The following is a 22,617-nucleotide window of genomic DNA, read 5'->3' as shown; positions in this document are numbered from 1 at the left end:
AACATGGATATTTTTGGGATATCACAATATCTCTTGTTTAATTAATGCACCTATATACTTGGTAAAGGGTGGAAGGCTCGGCCTTATGCCTGGTGTCTTGTTCCACTCTTGCCGCTCTAGTTTCCGTCATACCGGTGTTATGTTCCTTGATTTTGCGTTCCTTCCGCGGTTGGGTGATTTATGGGACCCCCTTGACAGTTCTCTTTGAATAAAACTCCTCCAGCAAGGCCCAACCTTGGTTTTACCATTTGCCACCTAAGCCTTTTTCCCTTGGGTTTTCGCGAGCCCGAGGGTCATCTTTATTTTAACCCCCCCGGGCCAGTGCTCCTTCGAGTGTTGGTCCGAACTAGAGCCACTTGCAGCGCCACCTTGGGGAAACTTGAGGGCTGGTTCTAGTTGTATGTAGTGTTCATCCGGTGTGCCCTAAGAACGAGATATGTGCAACTCCTATCGGGATTTGTCGGCACATCGGGCGGCTTTGCTGGTCTTGTTTTACCATTTCGAAATGTCTTGTAAACCGGGATTCTGAGACTGATCGGGTCTTCCAGGGAGAAGGTATATCCTTCGTTGACCGTGAGAGCTTGTGATGGGCTAAGTTGGGACACCCCTGCAGGGTATATTATCTTTCGAAAGCCGTGCCCGCGGTTATGAGGCAGATGGGAATTTGTTAATGTCCGGTTGTAGATAACTTGACACTTGACTTCATTAAAATGCATAAACCGCGTGTGTAGTCGTGATGGTCTCTTCTCGACGGAGTCCGGGAAGTGAACACGGTTTGGGTTATGTGTGAATGTAAGTAGTTTCAGGATCACTTCTTGATCACTTCTAGCTTCTCGATCGATGCGTTGCTCTATTGTTCGGCGGCCGGGGCTCCTCCTCGTCGTCGCTATGCAGCCCCTTAACTTGCCTGCCTGCTTGAACACCCAACAATCCCTATTGGTGTGGTTGGATGGTTGTTCGGGGGTGCCGTGTATCTGGCACGAGCGATCGAGTATCCGGTCTAAACTGGATGGGCCCGGAGGGTTTCTTTTGAATGGCTTCTTCCACTGACCGGGTTTAGAGCCTCTGAATCCGGCATTAACTGTCGTATCCTCAGTATTGTCGCCGTTAATGCGGTGCTTGTGCTTGTTGCGACGTGACCTGCCATTGTTGTCCTTGGTATCCGAATTGCCAGGGCTCTTGGTTATGTTATTGCTACGAGCTAGCCAGCTGTCTTCTCCCGCGCAAAAGCGGGTCATGAGTGTCGTGAGGGCTGCCATAGATTTCGGCTTTTCCTGTCCTAGGTGCCGGGCAAGCCATTCGTCTCGGATGTTGTGCCTGAAGGCTGCAAGGGCCTTGGTGTCCGGACAGTCGACTATTTGATTTTTCTTGGTTAGGAACCATGTCCATAATTGTCTGGCCGATTCCTCTGGCTGCTGGATTATGTGGCTTAGGTCATCGGCGTCTGGTGGTCGCACATAAGTGCCCTGGAAGTTGTCAAGGAACGCGGATTCCAGGTCCTCCCAGCAACTAATTGACTCTGCTGGCAGGCTGTTAAGCCAATGCCGAGCTGGTCCTTTAAGCTTGAGCGGGAGGTATTTGATGGCGTGTATATCATCACCACGGGCCATGTGGATATGAAGGAGATAATCCTCGATCCATACCACGGGATCTGTTGTGCCATTGTATGATTCGATGTTTACGGGTTTAAAACCCTCGGGGATTTGATGATCCATTACTTCGTCTGTGAAGCATAGTGGGTGTGTGGCGCCCATGTACTGGGCTATATCGCGACGTAGCTCGGATGAGCTTTGTCTGTTGTGTTCGGCCTGGTCGTATTTATCATATCCAGCATGACGGTTATCGTCACGTGACGTGGGGCGCCCACGCGATCCGTAGATCGATCTTGTTTGCCTTGCCTTATCCTCCAATATGTCTCGCAGGTCTGTTGCGTTTCCTCGTGCTCTGGTATTTTTGGAGCAGCATCGGGGTGCGGCTTGAGTTGAGGGCCGAAAGGCCTCTCTGTCGCGGCCACGGGGTGGCCGATCGGGCGCATTGTACGTTGGTGATGTAGGTTTAGTTGCTTCCTCCTCTAATTGGGGTAGCAGCCTGCGCTTTGGGTAGCTCTTGGAGGGGCGTTCGAGTCTATACTCTTCGGCCGCCAGGACTTCAGTCCATCTATCGGCTAGCAAGTCTTGGTCAGCTCTAAGCTGCTGTTGTTTTTTCTTGAGCTGCTTGTCATGGCCATAAGCCTGCGTTTGAAACGCTCTTGTTCGACGGGATCCTCTGGCACGACAAATTCGTCGTCGTCGAGGCTTGCCTCGTCTTCGGAGGGAGGCATGTAATTGTCGTCCTCGACCTTCCTGTCTGCCGCTCTCTCATGAGGGCTGGCTCCTCCGTCCTCCTGCGCTGAATCCTGCTGGAGGGGGTTGTCTTTGGCATAGTCCGGGGTGTTGTTGTCTCCAGTGCTGGACTCGCCGTTTTTGCTTTGGCGGGATTTAGAGCGGCACCGCTGGCATCGGCGCTTGGGTTGCTTCTTGGAGGGGTCGTCCTCCATTTTTTCATCGCCATCCCCTGCTTTGGGGGTGTCCACCATGTATATGTCATATGACGAGGTGGCTTTCCAGTGCCCTATAGGTGCTGGTTCTTGGTCGTCTCCTTCATCGGCATCCATACCGTCGATGTCTTCGGAGTCGAAGTCGAGCATGTCGGTTAGGTCATCGACGGTGGCTACAAAGTGGGTGGTGGGTGGGTTTCGAATTTCTTCATCGTCCGCATCCCAACCTTGCTGACCATAGTCCGGCCAGGGCTCTCCTGACAAAGAGAGAGATTTTAGTGAATTCAGGATATCACCAAAGGGCGAGTGCTGAAAGACGTCTGCGGCGGTGAACTCCATGATCGGAGCCCAATCGGGTTTGATCGAAAGGGGTGCGGAAGATTCGGAGTCCGGAAAGGAGTCCGGCACCTTGGAGTCACAGGCCTCGCAAAGGACTAGGCTGGTATTCGGCTCTATCGCCGTAGAGATTGCGGCTCTTGGGGCGGCGTCCAACCGTCCGTCCTCGACTGGCGCAGTCGGCTCCGAGCTAATGGTCGGAGCGGACACCTGAGCAGCGCTCTGGGCACTGTCCGGTAGCAGAGCTAGATCATGCCCATCGTGACAGTGCGGCGCGCTCGGCCGTGGCTCGAATCCGTCGAAGATCAAGTCCCCGTGGATGTCAGTCGTGTAGTTTAAGCTTCCAAACCTGACCTGATGGCCAGGGGCGTCGCCTTCGATCTGCTCCAGATGGCCAAGCGAATTGGCCCACAGTGCGAAGTCGCCGAATACGAAGATCTGTCCGGGGAGAAAAGTCTCACCCTGGAGCTCGTCGTGGTTGACGATCGAAGAAGCCATCGGGCCTAAGGGTGACGACACAGAGGAACTCTCAATGAAAGCACCAATGTCGGTGTCAAAACCGGCGGATCTCGGGTAGGGGGTCCCGAACTGTGCATCTAGGCGGATGGTAACAGGAGACAAGGGACACGATGTTTTTACCCAGGTTCGGGCCCTCTCGATGGAGGTAAAACCCTACTCCTGCTTGATTAATATTGATGATATGGGTAGTACAAGAGTTGATCTACCACGAGATCAGAGAGGCTAAACCCTAGAAGCTAGCCTATGGTGTGATTGTTCTTTGCCCTACGGACTAAAACCCTCCGGTTTATATAGACACCGGAGAGGGTTAGGGTTACACAGAGTCGGTTACAATGGGAGGAGATCTTCATATCGAATCACCAAGCTTGCCTTCCAAGCCAAGGAAAGTCCTATCCGGACATGGGACGAAGTCTTCAATCTTGTATCTTCATAGTTCGGGAGTCCGGCCAAAGGTCATAGTCCGGCCATCCGGACACCCCCTAATCCAGGACTCCCTCAATCGGACACGGCCTAGTTGATTCGGATCATGTAATCACTTAGATGACTAGAGGGATGTCTATCTGAGTGGGAGTTCATTAGATGAACTTAATTATCCTGAACATAGTCAAAAGCCCTTTGCAAATTATGTCATAGCTCGCGCATTAGTTCTACTGTTTTAGATATGTTCCTAGAGAAAATATAGTTGAAAGTTGACAGTAGCAATTATGCGGACAGTAGAAGGCTTATGTCCTTAATGCACCGCTCGGTGTGCTGGACCTCGAACGTGGTCTGTGGATGTTGCGAACATCTGACATACACGTTTTGATGACTACATAATAGATCGGTAATGTTAAATGGTTTAGAATTAAGGCACCGAAGACATTTTTGAAATGTCGCAGAACATATGAGATGTTCCAAGAGCTGAAATTGGGATTTCAGGCTCATGCCCACGTCAAGAGGTATGAGACCTCCGATGAGTTTTCTAGCCTGCAAACTAAGGGAGAAAAGCTCAATCCTTGAGCTTGTGCTTAGATTGTCTGAGTACAACAATCACTTGAATCGAGTGGGAGTTGATCTTCCAGATGAGATAGTGATGTTTCTCCAAAGTCATTGCCACCAAGTTGATAGAGCTTCGTGATGAACTATAACATCTCAGGGATAGATATGACGATCCTTGAGATATTCGCGATGTTTGACACCGCGATAGTAGAAATCAAGAAGGAGCATCAATTGTTGATGGTTGGTGAAACCACTAGTTTCAAGAAGGGCAAGGTCAAGAAGGGATACTTCATGAAATGGCAAATCAGTTGCTGCTCTAATGAAGAAACCCAAGGTTGAACCCAAACCTGAGACTAAGTGCTTCTGTAATAAGGGGAACAGCCACTGGAGTAGAATTACCCTAGATACTTGGTAGATAAGAAGGCTGGCAAGGTCGATAAAAGTATATTGGATATACATTATGTTAATGTGTACTTTACTAGTACTCCTAGTAGCACCAGAGTATTAGATACCGGTTCGGTTGCTAAGTGTTAGTAACTCGAAAATAAAAGCTACGGAATAAACGGAGACTAGCTAAAGGTGAGCTGACAATATGTGTTGGAAGTGTTTCCAAGGTTGATGTGATCAAGCATCGCACGCTCCCTCTACCATCGAGATTTGGTGTTTGCATTGAGCATAGACACGATTGGATTATGTCTATCGCAATACAGTTATTCATTTAAGAAGAATAATGGTTACTCTGTTTATTTGAATAATACCTTCAATGGTCTTGCACCTAAAAGAATGGTTTATTGAATCTCGATCGTAGTGATACACATTTTCATGCCAAAAGATATAAGATAGTAATGATAGTACCACCTACTTGTGGCACTGCCACGTAAGTCATATTGGTATAAAACGCATGAAGAAGCTCCATGTTGATGGATCTTCGGACTCACTCGTTTTTGAAGAGTTTGATACATGCGAACCATGTCTATTGGTGTATATGCATGAAGAGACTCCATGCAAATGGACCGTTTGGACTCACTTGATTTTGAATCACTTGAGACATGCAAATCATACCACATGGGCAAGATGACTGAAAGCCTCGTTTTCAGTAAAATGGAACAAGAAAGCAACTTGTTGGAAGTAATACATTTTGATGTGTGCAGTCCAATGAATGCTGAGGCACGCAGTGGATATCGTTATGTTCTTACTTCACGGATGATTTGAGTAGATACTGTGTATATTTACTTGATGAAACCCAAGTCTGAATTATTGAATGGTTCAAGTAATTTCAGAGTGAAGTTGAAGATCATCATGACAAGAGGATAAAATGTCTATGATATGATCATAGAGATGAGTATCTGAGTTATGAGCTTTGGCACACAATTAAGACATTGTGGAAATTGTTTCACAATTAATACCACCTGGAACACCATAGTGTGATGGTGTGTCCGAACATCATAGTTGCACCCTATTGGATGTGGTGCATACCATGATGTCTCTTATCGAATTACCACTATCGTTCATGGGTTAGGCATTAGAGACAACCGCACTCACTTTAATAGGGCACCACGTAATTCCATTGAGACGACACCCTATGAACTATGGTTTAGAGAAACCTAAGTTGTCGTTTCTTGAAAGTTTGGGGCTGTGACGCTTATGTGAAAAAGTTTCATCTTGATAAGCTCAAACCCAAAATGGATAAATACATCTTCATAGGATACCCAAAATGATTGGGAATACCTCCTATCTCAGATCCGGAAGCAAGAGTAATTGTTTCTAGAAACGGGTCCTTTCTCGAGGAAAAGTTTCTCTCGAAAGAATTGAGTGGGAGGATGGTGGAGACTTGATGAGGTTATTGAACCATCACTTCAACTAGTGTGTAGCAGGGCACAGGAAGTTGTTCCTGTGGCACCTACACCAATTGAAGTAGAAGCTTATGATAGTGATCATGAAACTTTGGATCAAGTCACTACCGAAACTCGTAGGTCGACAAAGATACGTATTACTCCATAGTGGTACGTAATCCTGTCTTGGAGGTCATGTTGCTAGACAACAATGAACCTACGAGCTATGGAGAAGCAATGGTGGGCCCGGATTCCGACAAATGGTGAGAGGCCATAAAATCCGAGAGAGGATCCATGTATGAATACAAAGTGTAGACTTTGGAAGAACTACTTGATGGTCGTAAGGTTGTTGAGTACAGATGGATTTTAAAAGGAAGACGAACAATGATGGTAAGTATCACCATTAAGAAAGCTCGACTTGTTGTTAAGATGATTTCCAACAACTTCAAGGAGTTGACTACGGTGAGGCTTTCTCACTCGTAGCGATGCTAAGAGTCCGTTGGAATTGGATTAGCAGTTACTGCATTATTTATGAAATCTTGCAGATAGGATGTCAAAACATTGTTTCCTCGAACATATCCTTGAGGAAAGGTTGTATGTGATACAACCAGAAGGTTTTGTCAATCCTGAAAGATGCTAACAAGTGTGCAAAGCTCCAGCAATCCTTCTAAGGATTGGAGTAAGCATCTCGGAGTTGGAATATACGCTTTGATGAGATGATCAAATATTTTGGGTTTATACAATGTTTATGGGAAACTTGTATTTCCAAAGAAGTGAGTGGGAGCACTATAGCATTTCTGATGAGTATATGTTGTTGACATATTGTTGATCCGAAATGATGTAGAATTTCTGGAAAGCATACAAGGTTATTTGAAAAGTGTTTTTCAATAGAAAACCTGGATTAAGCTGCTTGAACATTGAGCATCAAGATCTATGAGGATAGATAAAAAAACGCTAAATGGTACTTTCAAATGAGCACATGCCTTGACATCATCTTGAAGGTGTTCAAGATGGATCAGTCAAAGAAGGAGTTCTTGCCTGAGTTGTAAGGTATGAAGTTAAGAATTAAAGCTCGACCACGGCAGAAGAGAGAGAAAGGACGAAGGTCGTCCCCTATGCTTCAGACGTAGGCTCTATAGTATGCTATGCTGTGTACCGCACCGGAAGTGTGCCTTGCCATGAGTCAGTCAAGGGGTACAAGAATGATCCAGGAATGGATCATTGGACAGTGGTCAAAATTGTCCTTGGAGTAAATAACGACATGTTTCTCGATTATGGAGGTGATAAAGAGTTCGACGTAAAGGGTTACGTCGATGCAAGATTTAACACCTATCCGAATGACTCTGGGTAGCAAACCGGATACGTATAGTGGAGCGACCATTTGGAATAGCTCCAAGTGGAGCGTGGAAGCAGCATTTACAATATGACCTAGAGATTTGCGAAATACATACAGACCTGAATGTTGCAGACCCGTTGACTAAAACCTCTCTCACAAGCAAAACATGATCAAACCCCAGAACTCATTGAGTCTTAATCACATGGTGATGTGAACTAGTTTAGTGACACTAGTAAACTCTTTGGATGTTGGTCACATGGCGATGTGACCTATCAGTGTTAATCACATGGCGATGTGAACTAGATTATTGACTCTAGTGCAAGTGGGAAACTGTTGGAAATATGCCCTAGAGGCAATAATAAATTGGTTATTATTATTATATTTCCTTGTTCATGATAATCGTTTATTATCCATGCTATAATTGTATTGATAGGAAACTCAGATACATGTGTGGGTACATATACAACACCATGTCCCTAGTAAGCCTCTAATTAACTAGCTCGTTGATCAATAGATGGTTACGGTTTCCTGACCATGGACATTGGATGTCATTGATAACGGGATCACATCATTAGGAGAATGATGTGATGAACAAGACCCAATCCTAAGCCTAGCACAAAGATCGTGTCGTTCGTATGCTAAAGCTTTTCTAATGTCAAGTATCATTTCCTTAGACCATGAGATTGTGCAACTCCCGGATACCGTAGGAATGCTTTGGGTGTACCAAACGTCACAACGTAACTGGGTGGCTATAAAGGTGCACTACGGGTATCTCCGAAAGTGTCTGTTGGGTTGGCACGAATCGAGACTGGGATTTGCCACTCCGTGTAACGGAGAGGTATCTCTGGGCCCACTCGGTAGGACATCATCATAATGTGCACAATGTGACCAAGGGGTTGATCACGGGATGATGTGTCACGGAACGAGTAAAGAGACTTGCCGGTAACGAGATTGAACAAGGTATCGGCATACCAACGATTGAATCTCGGGCAAGTACAATACCGCTAGACAAAGGGAATTGAATACGGGATTGATAGAGTCCTTGACATCGTGGTTCATCCGATGATATCATCGTGGAACATGTGGGAGCCAACATGGGTATCCAGATCCCGCTGTTGGTTATTGACCGGAGAACGTCTCGGTCATGTCTGCATGGTTCCCGAACCCGTAGGGTCTACACACTTAAGGTTCGATGACGCTAGGGTTATAGGGAATAGATATACGTGGTTACCGAATGTTGTTCGGAGTCCCGAATGAGATCCAGGATGTCACGAGGAGTTCCGGAATGGTCCGGAGGTAAAGATTTATATATGGGAAGTCCTGTTTTGGTCACCGGAAAGGTTTCGGGTGTTATCGGTAACGTACCGGGACCACCGGGAGGATCCCGGGGGTCCACCAAGTGGGGCCACCGGCCCCAGAGGGCTGCATGGGTCAAGTGTGGGAGGGGACCAGCCCCAGGTGGGTTGGTGCGCCCCCACAAGGGCCCAAGGCGCCTAGGGTTTGGGGAGGGGGGCGCACCCACCTTACTTGGGGGGAAAGTTTCCCCTCTCCCCCCCCTGGCCGCCACCCTAGATGGGTTTTTGGGGCAGCCGCACCCCTTGGGGTGGGAACCCTAAGGGGGCGTAGCCCCCTCCCTCTCCCCTATATATACTTGAGGTTTTGGGGCTGCCATACACAAGAGTTTCCACCTCTCCCTGGCGCAGCCCTACCTCTCTTTCTCCTCATCTGTCGCGGTGCTTGGCGAAGCCCTGCTGGAATACCACGCTCCTCCATCACCACCACGCTGTTGTGCTGCTGCTGGACGGAGTCTTCCCCAACCTCTCTGAGGGAGTCCTGGACTAGGGGGTGTCCGGATAGCCGAACTATCATCATCGGCCGGACTCCAAGACTATGAAGATACAAGATTGAAGACTTCGTCCCATGTCCGGATGGGACTTTCCTTGGCGTGGAAGGCAAGCTTGGCAATACAGATATGTAGATCTCCTACCATTGTAACCGACTCTGTGTAACCCTAGCCCTCTCCGGTGTCTATATAAACCGGATGGCTTTAGTCCATAGGACGAACAACAATCATACCATAGGGTAGCTTCTAGGGTTTAGCCTCCTTGATCTCGTGGTAGATCTACTCTTGTAATACCCACATCATCAATATCAATCAAGCAGGACGTAGGGTTTTACCTCCATCAAGAGGGCCCGAACCTGGGTAAAACATCGTGTCCCTTGTCTCCTGTTACCATCCGCCTAGACGCACAGTTCGGGACCCCCTACCCGAGATCCGCCGGTTTTGACACCGACATTGGTGCTTTCATTGAGAGTTCCTCTGTGTCGTCACCGATAGGCCCGATGGCTTGTTCGATCATCAACAACGACGCAGTTCAGGGTGAGACCTTTCTCCCCAGACAGATCTTCGTATTCGGCGGCTTTGCACTGCGTGCCAATTCGCTTGGCCATCTGGAGCAGATCGAAAGCTACGCCCCTGGCCGTCAGGTCAGATTGGGAAGTTTGAACTTCACGGATGACATCCGCGGAGACTTGATCTTCGATGGATTCGAGCCACAGCCAAGCGCGCCGCACTGTCACGATGGGCATGATTTAGCTCTGCAGCCAGACAGTGCTCTGGAGGCTGCACACGAGTCCGCTCCGATCCTTAATTCGGAGCCGGCTGCGCAGATCGAGGACGGGTGGCTAGACACCTCCTCGGGGGCTGCAACCTTCACGGTGATGGAGCCGAACACTGACCTTGTCCCTCATGAAGCTCGTGACTCCGAGGTGTCGGACTCCTCGCCGGACTCCGAACCTCCCGCGCCCCCTCCAATCGAATCCGATTGGGCGCCGATCATGGAATTCACCGCTGCGGACATCTTTCAACACTCACCTTTCGGCGACATCTTGAGTTCGCTAAAGTATCTCTCGTTATCAGGAGAGCCCTTGCCGGACTGCGGTCAGGACGGTTGGGATGCGGATGACAAAGAAATTCAAAGCCCACCCACCACCCACTTAGTAGCCACTGTCGACGATCTAACCGACATGCTAGACTTCGACTCCAAAGACATCAATGGTATGGACGATGATGCCGGAGACGACCAAGAACCAGCGCCTACTGGGCACTGGAAAGCCACCTCATCATATGACATATACATGGTGGATATCCCAAAGGACGGGAATTGCGAAGGAACAGCGGAGGATGACCCCTCCAAGAAACAGCCCAAGCGTCGGCGTCAGCGGCGCCGCTCTAAATCCCGCCACAGCAAGAATGGAGATTCCGGCACCAGAGATAATAACACCCCAGACAGTGCCGAAGACAACCCCCTCCCGCAAGATTCAGCACAGGAGGACGGAGATGCTAGCCCTCATGAGAGAGTAGCAGACGAAGAGGTAGAGGATTACATGCCTCCCTCCGGAGACGAGGCAAGCCTCGACGACGACAAATTCGTCGTGCCTGAGGATCCTGTTGAACAAGAGCGTTTTAAACGCAGGCTTATGGCCACAGCAAACAGCCTCAAGAAAAAGCAGCAGCAGCTTAGAGCTGATCAAGATCTGCTAGCCGACAGATGGACTGAAAGTCCTTGCGGCCGAAGAGCATGAGCTCGAACGCCCCTCCAAAAGCTACCCTAAACACAAGATGCTCCCCCGATTAGAGGAGGAGGCATATGAACCTGCATCACCAGCAGACAATACGGCTGACCGACCACCCCGTGGCCGCGATAGAGAGGCCTCTAGGCCCTCCACTAGAACCGTACCCCGGCATCGCTCGAAAAGCACAAGGCCACAGGGGAACGCTCTGGACTTGTGAGATATATTGGAGGATAAGGCAAGACAATCAAGATCAATCTATGGATTGCGTGGGCGCCCCATGATACGTGACGACAACCGTCGCGCCGGACACAGTAAGTCCGGCCGGGCCAAACACAGTAGACAAAGCTCTTTTGAACTTCGTCGTGATATCGCCCAATACAGAGGCGCCGCACACCCACTATGCTTCACAGATGAAGTAATGGATCATCAAATCCCCGAAGGGTTTAAACCCGTGAATATTGAATCTTATGATGGCACAACAGACCCCGCGGTTTGGATCGAAGACTATCTCCTTCATATCCACATGGCCCGCGGTGATGATCTTCACGTCGTCAAATACCTCCCACTCAAGCTTAAAGGACCAGCCTGGCATTGGCTTAACAGCTTGCCAGCAGAGTCAATTGGGAGTTGGGAAGACCTGGAAGCCGCATTCCTCGATAACTTCCAAGACACATATGTGCGACCACCAGACGCTGACGACCTAAGCCATATAATTCAGCAGCCAGACGAATTGGCCAGACAATTCTGGACACGGTTCCTAACTAAGAAAAATCAAATCGTCGACTGTCCGGATGCGGAGGCCCTCACGGCCTTCAAACATAACATCCGCGACGAGTGGCTTGCCCGGCACCTAGGACAAGAAAAGCCGAAATCCATGGCAGCCCTCACATCACTCATGACCCGCTTCTGCGCGGGTGAGGACAGCTGGCTAGCCCACAGCAACAACCTCAGCAAAAATTCTGGCAGTTCGGATATCAAGGACCGCAATGGCAGGTCGCGTCGCAACAAAAACAAACGCCGCATTAACGGCGACAATAGTGAGGATACGGCAGTCAATGCCGGATTCAGAGGCTCTAAACCCGGTCAGCGGAAAAAGCCATTCAAAAGAACTACTCCGGGTCCGTCCAATTTGGACCGAATACTCGACCGCTCATGCCAGATACACGGCACCCCCGAAAAGCCAGCTAACCACACCAACAGGGACTGTTGGGTATTCAAGCAGGCAGGCAAGTTAATTGCCGAAAACAACGACAAGGGGCTGCATAGCGATGACGAGGAAGAGACCCGACCGCCGAACAATAGAGGACAGAAGGGTTTCCCCTCACAAGTGCGGATGGTGAACATGATATACGCAACCCACATACCCAAAAGGGAGCGGAAGCGTGCACTCAGGGATGTATACGCGATGGAGCCAGTTGCCCCGAAGTTCAAATCCATGGTCCTCCTGCCCGATCAATTTTGATCGAAGGGACCACCCCACCAGCATCCACCACGGTGGATTCGCCGCATTGGTTTTAGACCCAATCGTCGATGGATTTCACCTCACCAGAGTCCTGATGGACGGCGACAGCAGCCTGAACCTGCTTTATCAGGATACAGTGCGCAAAATGGGCATAGACCCCTCAAGGATTAAGCCTACAAAGACGACCTTTAAAAGCGTCATACCAGGTGTAGAGGCCAATTGTACAGGCTCAGTTACACTGGAAGTGGTCTTCGGATCCCCGGATAACTTCCGAAGCGAGGAGTTAATCTTCGACATAGTTCCGTTCCGCAACGGCTATCATGCTCTGCTCGGACGTACCGCGTTTGCAAAGTTCAACGCGGTGCTGCACTACGCATACCTCAAGCTCAAGATGCCAGGCCCTCGAGGAGTCATCACGGTCAACGAAACACTGAACGCTCTCTCCGAATGGAAGAACATACAGCGGCTCTCACGGCAGAAGTACAGTGCAGCCTCTTAAGGCAATTCTCGAGTCCGGCCGTTAAGCGACCGGACACGGCTAAACGCGCCCGGAGTAACCTACAACAAGACCACCTGGCACGTTCCGAGCACGCGTAGCAATGCGGCCCCAACCCCAGCCCCTGCAAAATTTCAAGACAGGTCCTTCGCGTACATCATTACGCTCTGGAGATACCATGGGCATAGGGGGAGGGGCACGACCATGATAGGCCCAGAATGCGGCTTAACCACACCAGGGGCTCTCAAGTGTGTCATTCTTTTTTTCTCTTTTTCTTTTTTTTACCCACAGGACTCCGTTCATCAGAGGCCCTGTCCGGTAGTAGACCAGCCGAACTCACGATACAACAGCCAGTGAAGGAGAAAGGCTACGGCGAATATCCAGGTGGTCTCCATTACGAGCATTAAATCTGTTTTATACACCATTCCGCAGCCTACCCCTGGAGGGGGACATGTTTAATAGTCCCATCCCTTGCTTATCGCACCATTTGTATCGTTCTGCATTCACAGCAGTATTTCTTGAATAAACAATGCAGCACCTTTTTGCTTATAATTGCATTTATTTCTTATACATATATGACATGTTGCATCCGTACACTTTGGTACGGCTAAATACACCAGGGGCTTATGCTTCCCGCATCATGGTGTGATAAGTCCGAACACTTTCACAAGTGCGGCACCCCGAACTTATAGCATTATATGCATCGGCTCCGAATCATGTCTTGGGTCAATAGTTGGGTTTGCCCGGCTCCCATGTTTTGGTACCTTATGTTCCGTTGTATCGGCTAAGGTAGCACTGGGAGAACCACTGCGATTGCGCCCCAGTTCAGCTGGGCGAGCGCCTCAGTGGAGAAAGCTAAAACTGACTGTCATGATGAGGTGAGAGCCGGTCGCAGTTCGAGAGGTTTTTTCGAGTCCCTAAAGACTTATGCTGCTTAGAGCGAGGAACCGGCTTTGTCCGGCCCAGGCGTGGATAGCGCCCCAAATTCGGCCTTCCGAACACTAGGGGCTTTGCCGAAATTTAAAATTATAGAATTCTATGGCTAAGTGAGAGTGTTCAAGCATTATAAGTCCGGTTGCCTTGTTCGTTGTGTTGAGCGCCTCCCTAGATGGACCCAAAAATGGGAACAAGAGTGCTCAAATTTATCCTGAACACCCCAGCACTCGTGGCATGGGGGCTGAAGCCGACGACTTGCCATCTCTCAAATTTGATAAACGGCCGCACAGAAGGTAATATTTTAAATTAACAAGCGTTGCTTAGCGCATATGAACAAAGTTTTCAGCGCACAGGATAACAAAATGCGAGTCTACTCAAATATTACATCTTTGGAGCACTCACCCGCAATAATGCGGGCACCCTTCAAGACACTCTTATAATACATCTCGGGCGTGCGATACTCCTTGCCCGGCGGTGGCGCGTCCGTCACAAGCTTCTCAGCGTCCATCTTGCCCCATTGCACCTTTGCGCGGGCAAGGGCCCGACGGGCACCTTCAATACAGGCGGAGTGCTTGATGACTTCAACCCATGGACACGCATCCACCAGCCGCCGCACCAGGCTGAAGTAGCTCCCAGGCATGGCCTCCTTAGGCCACAGCCGAACTATGAGGCCCTTCATGGCCTGTTCGGCCACCTTGTGGAGCTCGACCAGCTGCTTCAGCTGGTCGCTAAGGGGCACCGGATGTCCAGCCTCAGCATACTGAGACCAGAAGACCTTCTCCGTCGAGCTCCCCTCCTCGGCCCTATAGAAAGCGGCAGCATCGGACACGCTGCGGGGCAGATCTGCGAACGCTCCTGGAGAGCTCCGAATTCGGGTAAGTGATAGGTAATTCACACTCACATGCTTACTTTGCATGAAAAATGCCTTACCCGCCGCTATTTTCTTCAATGCCTCGATTTCCTGGAGGGCCTTGTAGGCTTCGGCCTTAGCGGCTTTGGCACTCTCAAGAGCCGATGCAAGCTCGGACTCTTGAGTCTTCGAGTCACGCTCCAAACTCTCATGTTTTTCCACGAGAGCCTAGAGCTCTTGCTTTACCTCCACCACCCGCGCCTCCTGCTTCTCTCGCTCGGTGCGCTCCGCGGCCGCATTACGTTCAGCCGCGGACACCGCCTCCTTCAGGGTCGCCACCTCGTTCGTGGCCCCTGCAATACCCATGTTATCCTTGTCATCCTTCTTGCAACCAAATCCTTTTCTGTAAGGTACAATTTTAATAAGGTGTTACTCACCTTCCTTATCCTCGAGCTGCTTCTTGGCATGGCCGAGCTCGTTCTCGGACCGCTCGAGGCTTTGCTTCAAAGTATTGACCTCCGCAGTCAGGGCGGCAGAGGTCAGCAGCACAGCCTGCAATCCCATATTGACATATTTTTTTATATGACTCTTGCGTATATCTTTTTAGATCCTCAGTCTGGCTTTTCTTTCCGAATACCGAGCCGAGCATCAGGGGCTACTGTCTATGCGGTACTATTTTACATATATCAAAATTCTTACCTCAAAGCCTGTTAGAAGGCTGCCGCAGGCTTCGGTCAGCCCGCTCTTGGCGAGCTGAACCTTCTGAATCACCGCACTCATGACAGTGTGGTGTTCCTCTTTGATGGAGGCGCCGTTGAGCGCCTCCAGCAAGCTATCCGGTGCCTCCAGTTGGACGGAGGCCGCCAGCGTCACGGTCTTGCCCTTCTTACGAAGGGGCCGCCCGCCGGACTCCGGAGCCACTACAGGTTCCGGGGCGGAGTCCGGTGCAAAGTCCGGGAGGTTGCCCTGCGGCACCTCCGGGGCCTCCTCCTCCTGGCGGGTCCCTTCCCGGGATCCCACCTCGGCATCGTCCGCATCACGGGGGGTGGAGGCGGTCGGAAGAGAATCCATATCCGATGCACCCAAGGACCCGCTCGACGAAGCGGGAAGATCATCCTTGGGCGGACTGCAGGGTTGTATGCGGCATTAGAAAGACACCATGTGGCGAAAAGAAAAACCATGAAGTTATTCGGGAGTCCGGATACTTACGATCTCGCCAGGGGCTTGGCCCTTGGAGGCCAATCCTCGTCGTCATCGTCGGCATTGGCAAAGCAGTCCGGGGGAAGAGTCCTTCCCTTCTTGGACCCTTCGGCCTCCCTCGTTGGGGAGGCCTTCCTTTTCTTCCCTCCCCCCGCTGGGGGAGAGACCTCCTTCTTCTCCTCCTCGCCTTCGTGGGAGGAGTCTGCCTCGGAGTCATCGTCCGATGACACCTGAAAACGGGAACTCTTTCAAGTGCCCGTGGCCTTCTTCTTGGCCTTCTTCTCCGGCACCACGTGGGGTGCCGGAGCCAGCAGCCCCGTTAAGCGGGCGTCCGCTAGGTCTTCTGGCAATGGGGCCGGACAGATAGTCTGTTCAGCCTTCTTCAGCCATTCCTGTCAAAGGAGGGAGAGTTTAGATCCCGCATAGAGTCAAAGTATGGAAAACAAGTGTCCCGTAAAGGGCAAAATCGCTTACCTCGCTAGCCGGACGCTGCGAGCTGAATCCGCGATCTTCGGTAGCGAATGCGGGAGCCTCGGCGCCCTTAAATAGCACCCTCCAGGCCACTTCGTACGTAGTGTCGAAGAGCCCGCTCAAAGTCTGGTGCTGCGCCGGATCGAACTCCCACATATTGAAGTCCCGTTGTTGGCACGGGAGAATCCGGCGGATGAGCATGACCTGGACTACGTTGACAAGCTTGAGCTTCTTGTTCACTAGCTTTTGGATGCAGGCTTGAAGTCCGGTCAGCTCCTCCGAATCACCCCATGTCCGGCCACTCTCTTTCGAGGAGGTGAGCCGTATGGGGATGCCAGATTTGAATTCAGGGGCCGCTGCCCATTCAGGGTCACGCGGCTCGGTGATGTAGAACCACCCCGATTGCCACCTCTTAATGGTTTCCACGAAGGTGCCCTCGAGCCAAGTAACATTGGGCATCTTGCCCACCATGGCGCCTCCGCACTCCGCTTGGCTGCCATTCACAACCTTCGGCTTGACACTGAAGGTCTTGAGCCACAAGCCGAAGTGGGGCTGGATGCAGAGGAAGGCCTCACACACGACGATAAACGCCGAGATGTTGAGGATGAAATTCGGGGCCAGATCATGGAAATCCAGCCGTAGTAGAACATGAGCCCCCGGACAAAGGGATGGAGTGGGAAGCCCAGTCCGCGGAGGAAATGGGAAAGAAATACTACCCTCTCATGGGGCCTGGGGGTGGGGATGAGCTCCCCCTCGTCGGGGAGCTGGTGCGCAATGTCGCTGGACAGATATCCGGCGCTGCGCAGCTTCTGGATATGCCCCTCCATAACGGAGGAGGCCATCCACTTGCCTCCCGCTCCGGACATAGTGGGAGAAGGTTGAGGTGAGATGTGCAGACTTGGGCGCTGGAGCTCGAGTTCGCGGAGATGGATAAGCAAAGGAGGAAGAAGGCGTAGGTAAAAGGGTTGGATCTTTATCCCCTTATATGGGCGGACGAAACTATGTGTCCCCACCGGCCTGATAAAACTCACTTATCTCCCAAGCGCTGCAATCAATGGCGCGGTTGGGTTACCCACGTCCGTATTGATGGGAATCCCGGAATAAGGGGAACACGATCTCTGCTTTGACAAGACGTGCCAAGGAAACCGCTTCGCTAAACGCGCTGAGGTGGTACAATAAAAACAATTCGAGTAAAGGCTTGGTAGTGGTGTGACATCACGCCACAAAATACGTCAGTAGATTGAACTTGTGTAAATATTATTCTCTCTACGGTGGTATGTGGAATTTATTTTGCAGAGCCGGACACTATCCTGGTGTTCACAATCTTCTATAAATTATTCGGAGAAGGAACCCGCCTTGCTATGCCGAAGACAATATGTGCGCCGAACTCGTCGTCATTGAAGCCTGGTTCAGGGGCTACTGAGGGAGTCCTGGACTAGGGGGTGTTCGGATAGCCGAAGTATCATCATCGGCCGGACTCCAAGACTATGAAGATACAAGATTGAAGACTTCGTCCCGTGTCCGGATGGGACTTTCCTTGGCGTGGAAGGCAAGCTTGGAAATACGGATATGTAGATCTCCTACCATTGTAACCGACTCTGTGTAACCCTAGCCCTCTCCGGTGTCTATATAAACCGGATGGCTTTAGTCCATAGGACGAACAACAATCATACCATAGGCTAGCTTCTAGGGTTTAGCCTCCTTGATCTCGTGGTAGATCTACTCTTGTAATACCCACATCATTAATATCAATCAAGCAGGACGTAGGGTTTTACCTCCATCAAGAGGGCCCGAACCTGGGTAAAACATCGTGTCCCTTGTCTCATGTTACCATCCGCCTAGACGCACAGTTCGGGACCCCCTACCCGAGATCCGCCGGTTTTGAAACTGACACTCTCCCTCTCTCCTTGCTGGATCAAGGCATGGGAGACGTCACCGGGCTGCACGTGTGTTGAACGCGGAGGTGCCGTCCGTTCGGCACTAGGATCTCCGGTGATTTGGATCACGACGAGTACGACTCCTTCAACCCCGTTCCCTTGAACGCTTCCGCTTAGCGATCTACAAGGGTATGTAGATGCACTCCCTTCTCTCTCGTTGCTAGTCTCTCCATAGATAGATCTTGGTAATTCGTAGGAAAATTTTGAATTTCTGCTACGTTCCCCAATAGGTAGTACCGCACCCTCGGCCGCGGTAGTTCCGTGTCAGATTTTTGCACGACATTTTCTCAGCGGAGGTAGTCACGGATGTAATTTTTTACATCTGTGCCTACCAGGCCTGGCCCGTGTCTGCCTTGCAGAAGTATCGCATGGGGCCGTGGTAGTACCGCTCCTGCGGATCTACCGCGCCCTGTCGGTGCTCCTTTTGCCTGGTCAGGTCTCTGCCGTGCTCACAGTAGTACCGCGGTCCACCGCGGTAGTACCAGAAGCCAGTGCGGTAGTACCGCGCCTGTGGAGCAGTAGTTCCGTGGGCTGCGGGCTGAGTGGTGGGCAACGGTTGGAATTGTCCTCCCACTATAAAAGGGGGTCTTCTTCTCCAAGAAGACTCACCTCTTCCAACCCTAAACTCCATTGTTGCTCCAAGCTTCCTTTTTGGCCGATCTCTCTCCCTAGCCAATCAAACTTGTTGATTTGCTCGGGATTGGGTGACAAGGCCCCGATCTACACTTCAACCAAGAGATATTTGATTCCCCCCACTAATCCCTAGCGGATCTTGTTACTCTTGGGTGTTTGAGCACCCTAGACGGTTGAGGTCACCTCGAAGCCATACTCCATTGTGGTGTAGCTTCGTGGTGTCGTTGGGAGCCTCCAAGTGTTGTGGAGATTGCCCCAACCTTGTTTGTAAAGGTTTGGTCGCCGCCTTCAAGGGCACCAATAGTGGAATCACGACATCTCGCATTGTGTGAGGGCGTGAGGAGATTACGGTGGCCCTAGTGGCTTCTTGGGGAGCATTGTGCCTCCACACCGCTCTAACAGAGACGTACTTCCCCTTAAAAGGAAGGAACTCCGGTAACACATCCTTGTCTCCACCGGCTCCACTCTTGGTTATTTCGTGCCTTTACTTTTGCAAGCTTACTTGTGTTGTATCTATTGCTTGCTTGTGTGCTAGTTGTCTTTGCATCATATAGGTTGTCCACATAGTTGCATATCTAGACAACCTACTTTGTTGCAAGGTTTAAATTGTTAAAGAAAAACTTAAAAATTGTTAGTTGCCTATTCACCCCCCCCTCTAGTCAACCATATCGATCCTTTCACAAAGTAATATGATAGTTTTGATAATAGTGGTAGCAGTAATAGTAACGATAACAGTGATGGCAGTGATTTTGTAGCAAGTGCAATAGTGACAACAGCAGTAGTAACTTAGCAAGAACAGTATGTAGGAAAATCGTAGGCATTGGATCGATGATTCGTTGGATGATATTCATCATGAGACAGTCATAACCTAGGGCGATACGACACTAGCTCCAGTTCATAAATATAATGTAGGCATGTATTCCGTAAATAGTCATACGTGCTTATGGAAAGAACTTGCATGGCATATTTTGTCCTACCCTCCCATGGCAGTGGGGTCCTATTGGAAACTAAGGGATATTAAGGCATCCTTTTAATAGAGAACCGGAATAAAGCATTAACACATGGTGAATACATGAACTCCTCAAACTACGGTCATCACCAGGAGTGGTCCTGACTATTGTCACTCCGGGGTTGCCGGATCATAACACGTAGTAGGTGACTATAACTTGCAAGATCAGATCTAGAACATGGATGTAACTGTGATAACATAAACGGTTCAGATCTGAAAACATGGCGCCCGGGCCCAAAGTGACAAGCATTGAGCATGGCAAAGTTATAGCAACATCAATCTCAAAACATAATGGGTAATATGAATCAGGCCCTAACAAAACTAACTCGATTACATGATGAATCTCATCCAACTCCACACCGAACAACGAGCCTACGAAGGAATTACTCACGCCCGGTGGGGAGCATCATGAAATTGGCGATGGAGAAGGGTTGGTGATGACGAAGATCGAAGATCCCCCTCTCCGGAACCCCAAACAGACTCCAGATCTGGCCTCCCAATGGAGAACAGGAGACGGCGGCGGCTCTGTCTCGTGAAACATGATAATTCTTTCTTCCTCTTTTTTCTGGAAAAATATGATTTTATTGCGTCGGTTTCTGGGTCTGCGGGGCCACCATGTGGGGACAACCCTCCTGGGCATGCCTAGAGGGGGTGGCGCGCCCTAGTGGGTTGTGCCCACCCAAGTGCCCCCCTCCGGTGGTTCTTGGCTCCAGAAATTCTCTTTTATTGTATAAAAAATCCTCGCAAAGTTTCGTTCCATTCCGAGAACTTTTATTTCTGCAAAAAACAACACCATGGTAGTTCTGCTGAAAACAGCGTCAGTCCGGGTTAGTTTCATTCAGATCATGCAAATTAGAGTCCAAAACAAGAGGAAAAGTGTTAGCAAAAGTAGATACGACGGAGACGTATCACACATCTGGATGTGCCCTAAGTATTTCACATTTAAATCTTATGTCATTGATTTTACCCGCAGATTCGTGCATGTGTTTTCTTTTATCCTTTTATTTTTCTTTTCCTTATTTGATTGAGCCATCTAAATGTGCAATAATTAGGGCACATCTAGATGTGCCCTAGACAGACCCAAACAAAAATGTGGCAGCACTCTGTCCCATATATTTTTCACTATTTCCATAACACTATGTTTGTATGTCTCCATTGGAGCCCAGGAAATGGATTTCATAATCAACAGGGGTCAATACGGACGTTTGGCTGGACACTGAATTCGTATTGGAAATGAGCGAGCAATTCAGGCCCGTTTTTGCTCCCGTGAAAATCCCGCTCCCACGTTTCGGAGGGGTGGCGCTCCGTATTGGCTCGAAATCGCATATGTCCCGCAAAGCATACCGCTTAAGCCCACGAAACAGAAACATAAGGCAGCGAAGGGGAACGGGAGGGGCGAACTCGAGCACCGACCTAGGTCGTGGCGGCGGCCGCGGTGCAGGTCCGTCTCTCCCCTCTTCCCCACCCCTTTCCCGTCGCCCCCTCGCTATCTCCTGTCGCCCTATGCTGCGCCCGGCCATGGAGGTCGACAGCGGCCCAGGACCGGCGCGCCCCGCCATCGGCTTTGCCCTTCTAGCCACGTGTGGCATCGTCCTTGCCTATCGTTGCCTGGCTCAAGTCCTCCCTGCTCCACATGCTGCAGCTCCTTATGTACATCACTCCACCATTACAGATGTACGAGCTGCTCCTCTTTTTGTGCGGCCACATCACTGCTCCACCATGGATCCATGGCCATGGCCTAAATCTTCTTCTCAAACCCCTCCATATCCTGAAAATCCCTCTGATAAGGTAATGTAGCTATGCAATTCCAAAGTTTGTCACCCAAACATGATTTGGTATTGAAATCTCAGAGGCATTTCAAGGGCCAATTCACCAGACAACCAAACAGGTGAATTCGTATTCATGCCATTCATGTTTCCTCACTGATTTGGAATTCAGACCAATACAATACGAAGCTCCCCAATGGAGACATCCAAACGAAGCGTTATAGTAGTTTGAAGACCGATCATCTGAAATTTGTTTCTTACTTTTTTTGAGCAAATTCAATAACCTTTTTTTTCCTTTTTAGGGGAAATTTCGTTCATTCCATGCTTTTCTTAATTGAGTGCCATATTTCTGTTTTTGCTTTATGAGGCAATTCCATGCTTCTATTTTTCTTTTGATGGAATTCCATAATTCTATTTTTTGAGGCTCCATATCTCTGTTTTTTTAGCAAATATATCTTTTTTTAAGATTCTAGAAAAGATGGCTAGTTTTTTTAGGTTCCATACTTCTAATATCTTTTTTGAGGGGTTTTTGAGGTTCCATTCAGGGAGCAGAGGTTTGGTGACTTCTAACCGGGCGGCCCAACGGCAAAGCCCATCGCTCCAGCCCACGCACCCCGCTAAACCCTTACCCTTAAAACCCCCTTCTTCCTCTCGCCGCCACGGCGCCGCTCCCCGTCCCCGCAAAAACCCTAATCCCCCTACCCGCCCCCCCACCCCACCCCACCCCACCCGCCGCCATGTCGT

Source organism: Triticum dicoccoides, chromosome 2B (genome assembly GCF_002162155.2).
Source record: "Triticum dicoccoides isolate Atlit2015 ecotype Zavitan chromosome 2B, WEW_v2.0, whole genome shotgun sequence".
Lineage (NCBI taxonomy): Eukaryota > Viridiplantae > Streptophyta > Magnoliopsida > Poales > Poaceae > Triticum > Triticum dicoccoides.
The sequence above is the reverse complement of the archived record's forward strand: the minus strand, read 5'-3'. Positions refer to the sequence as shown.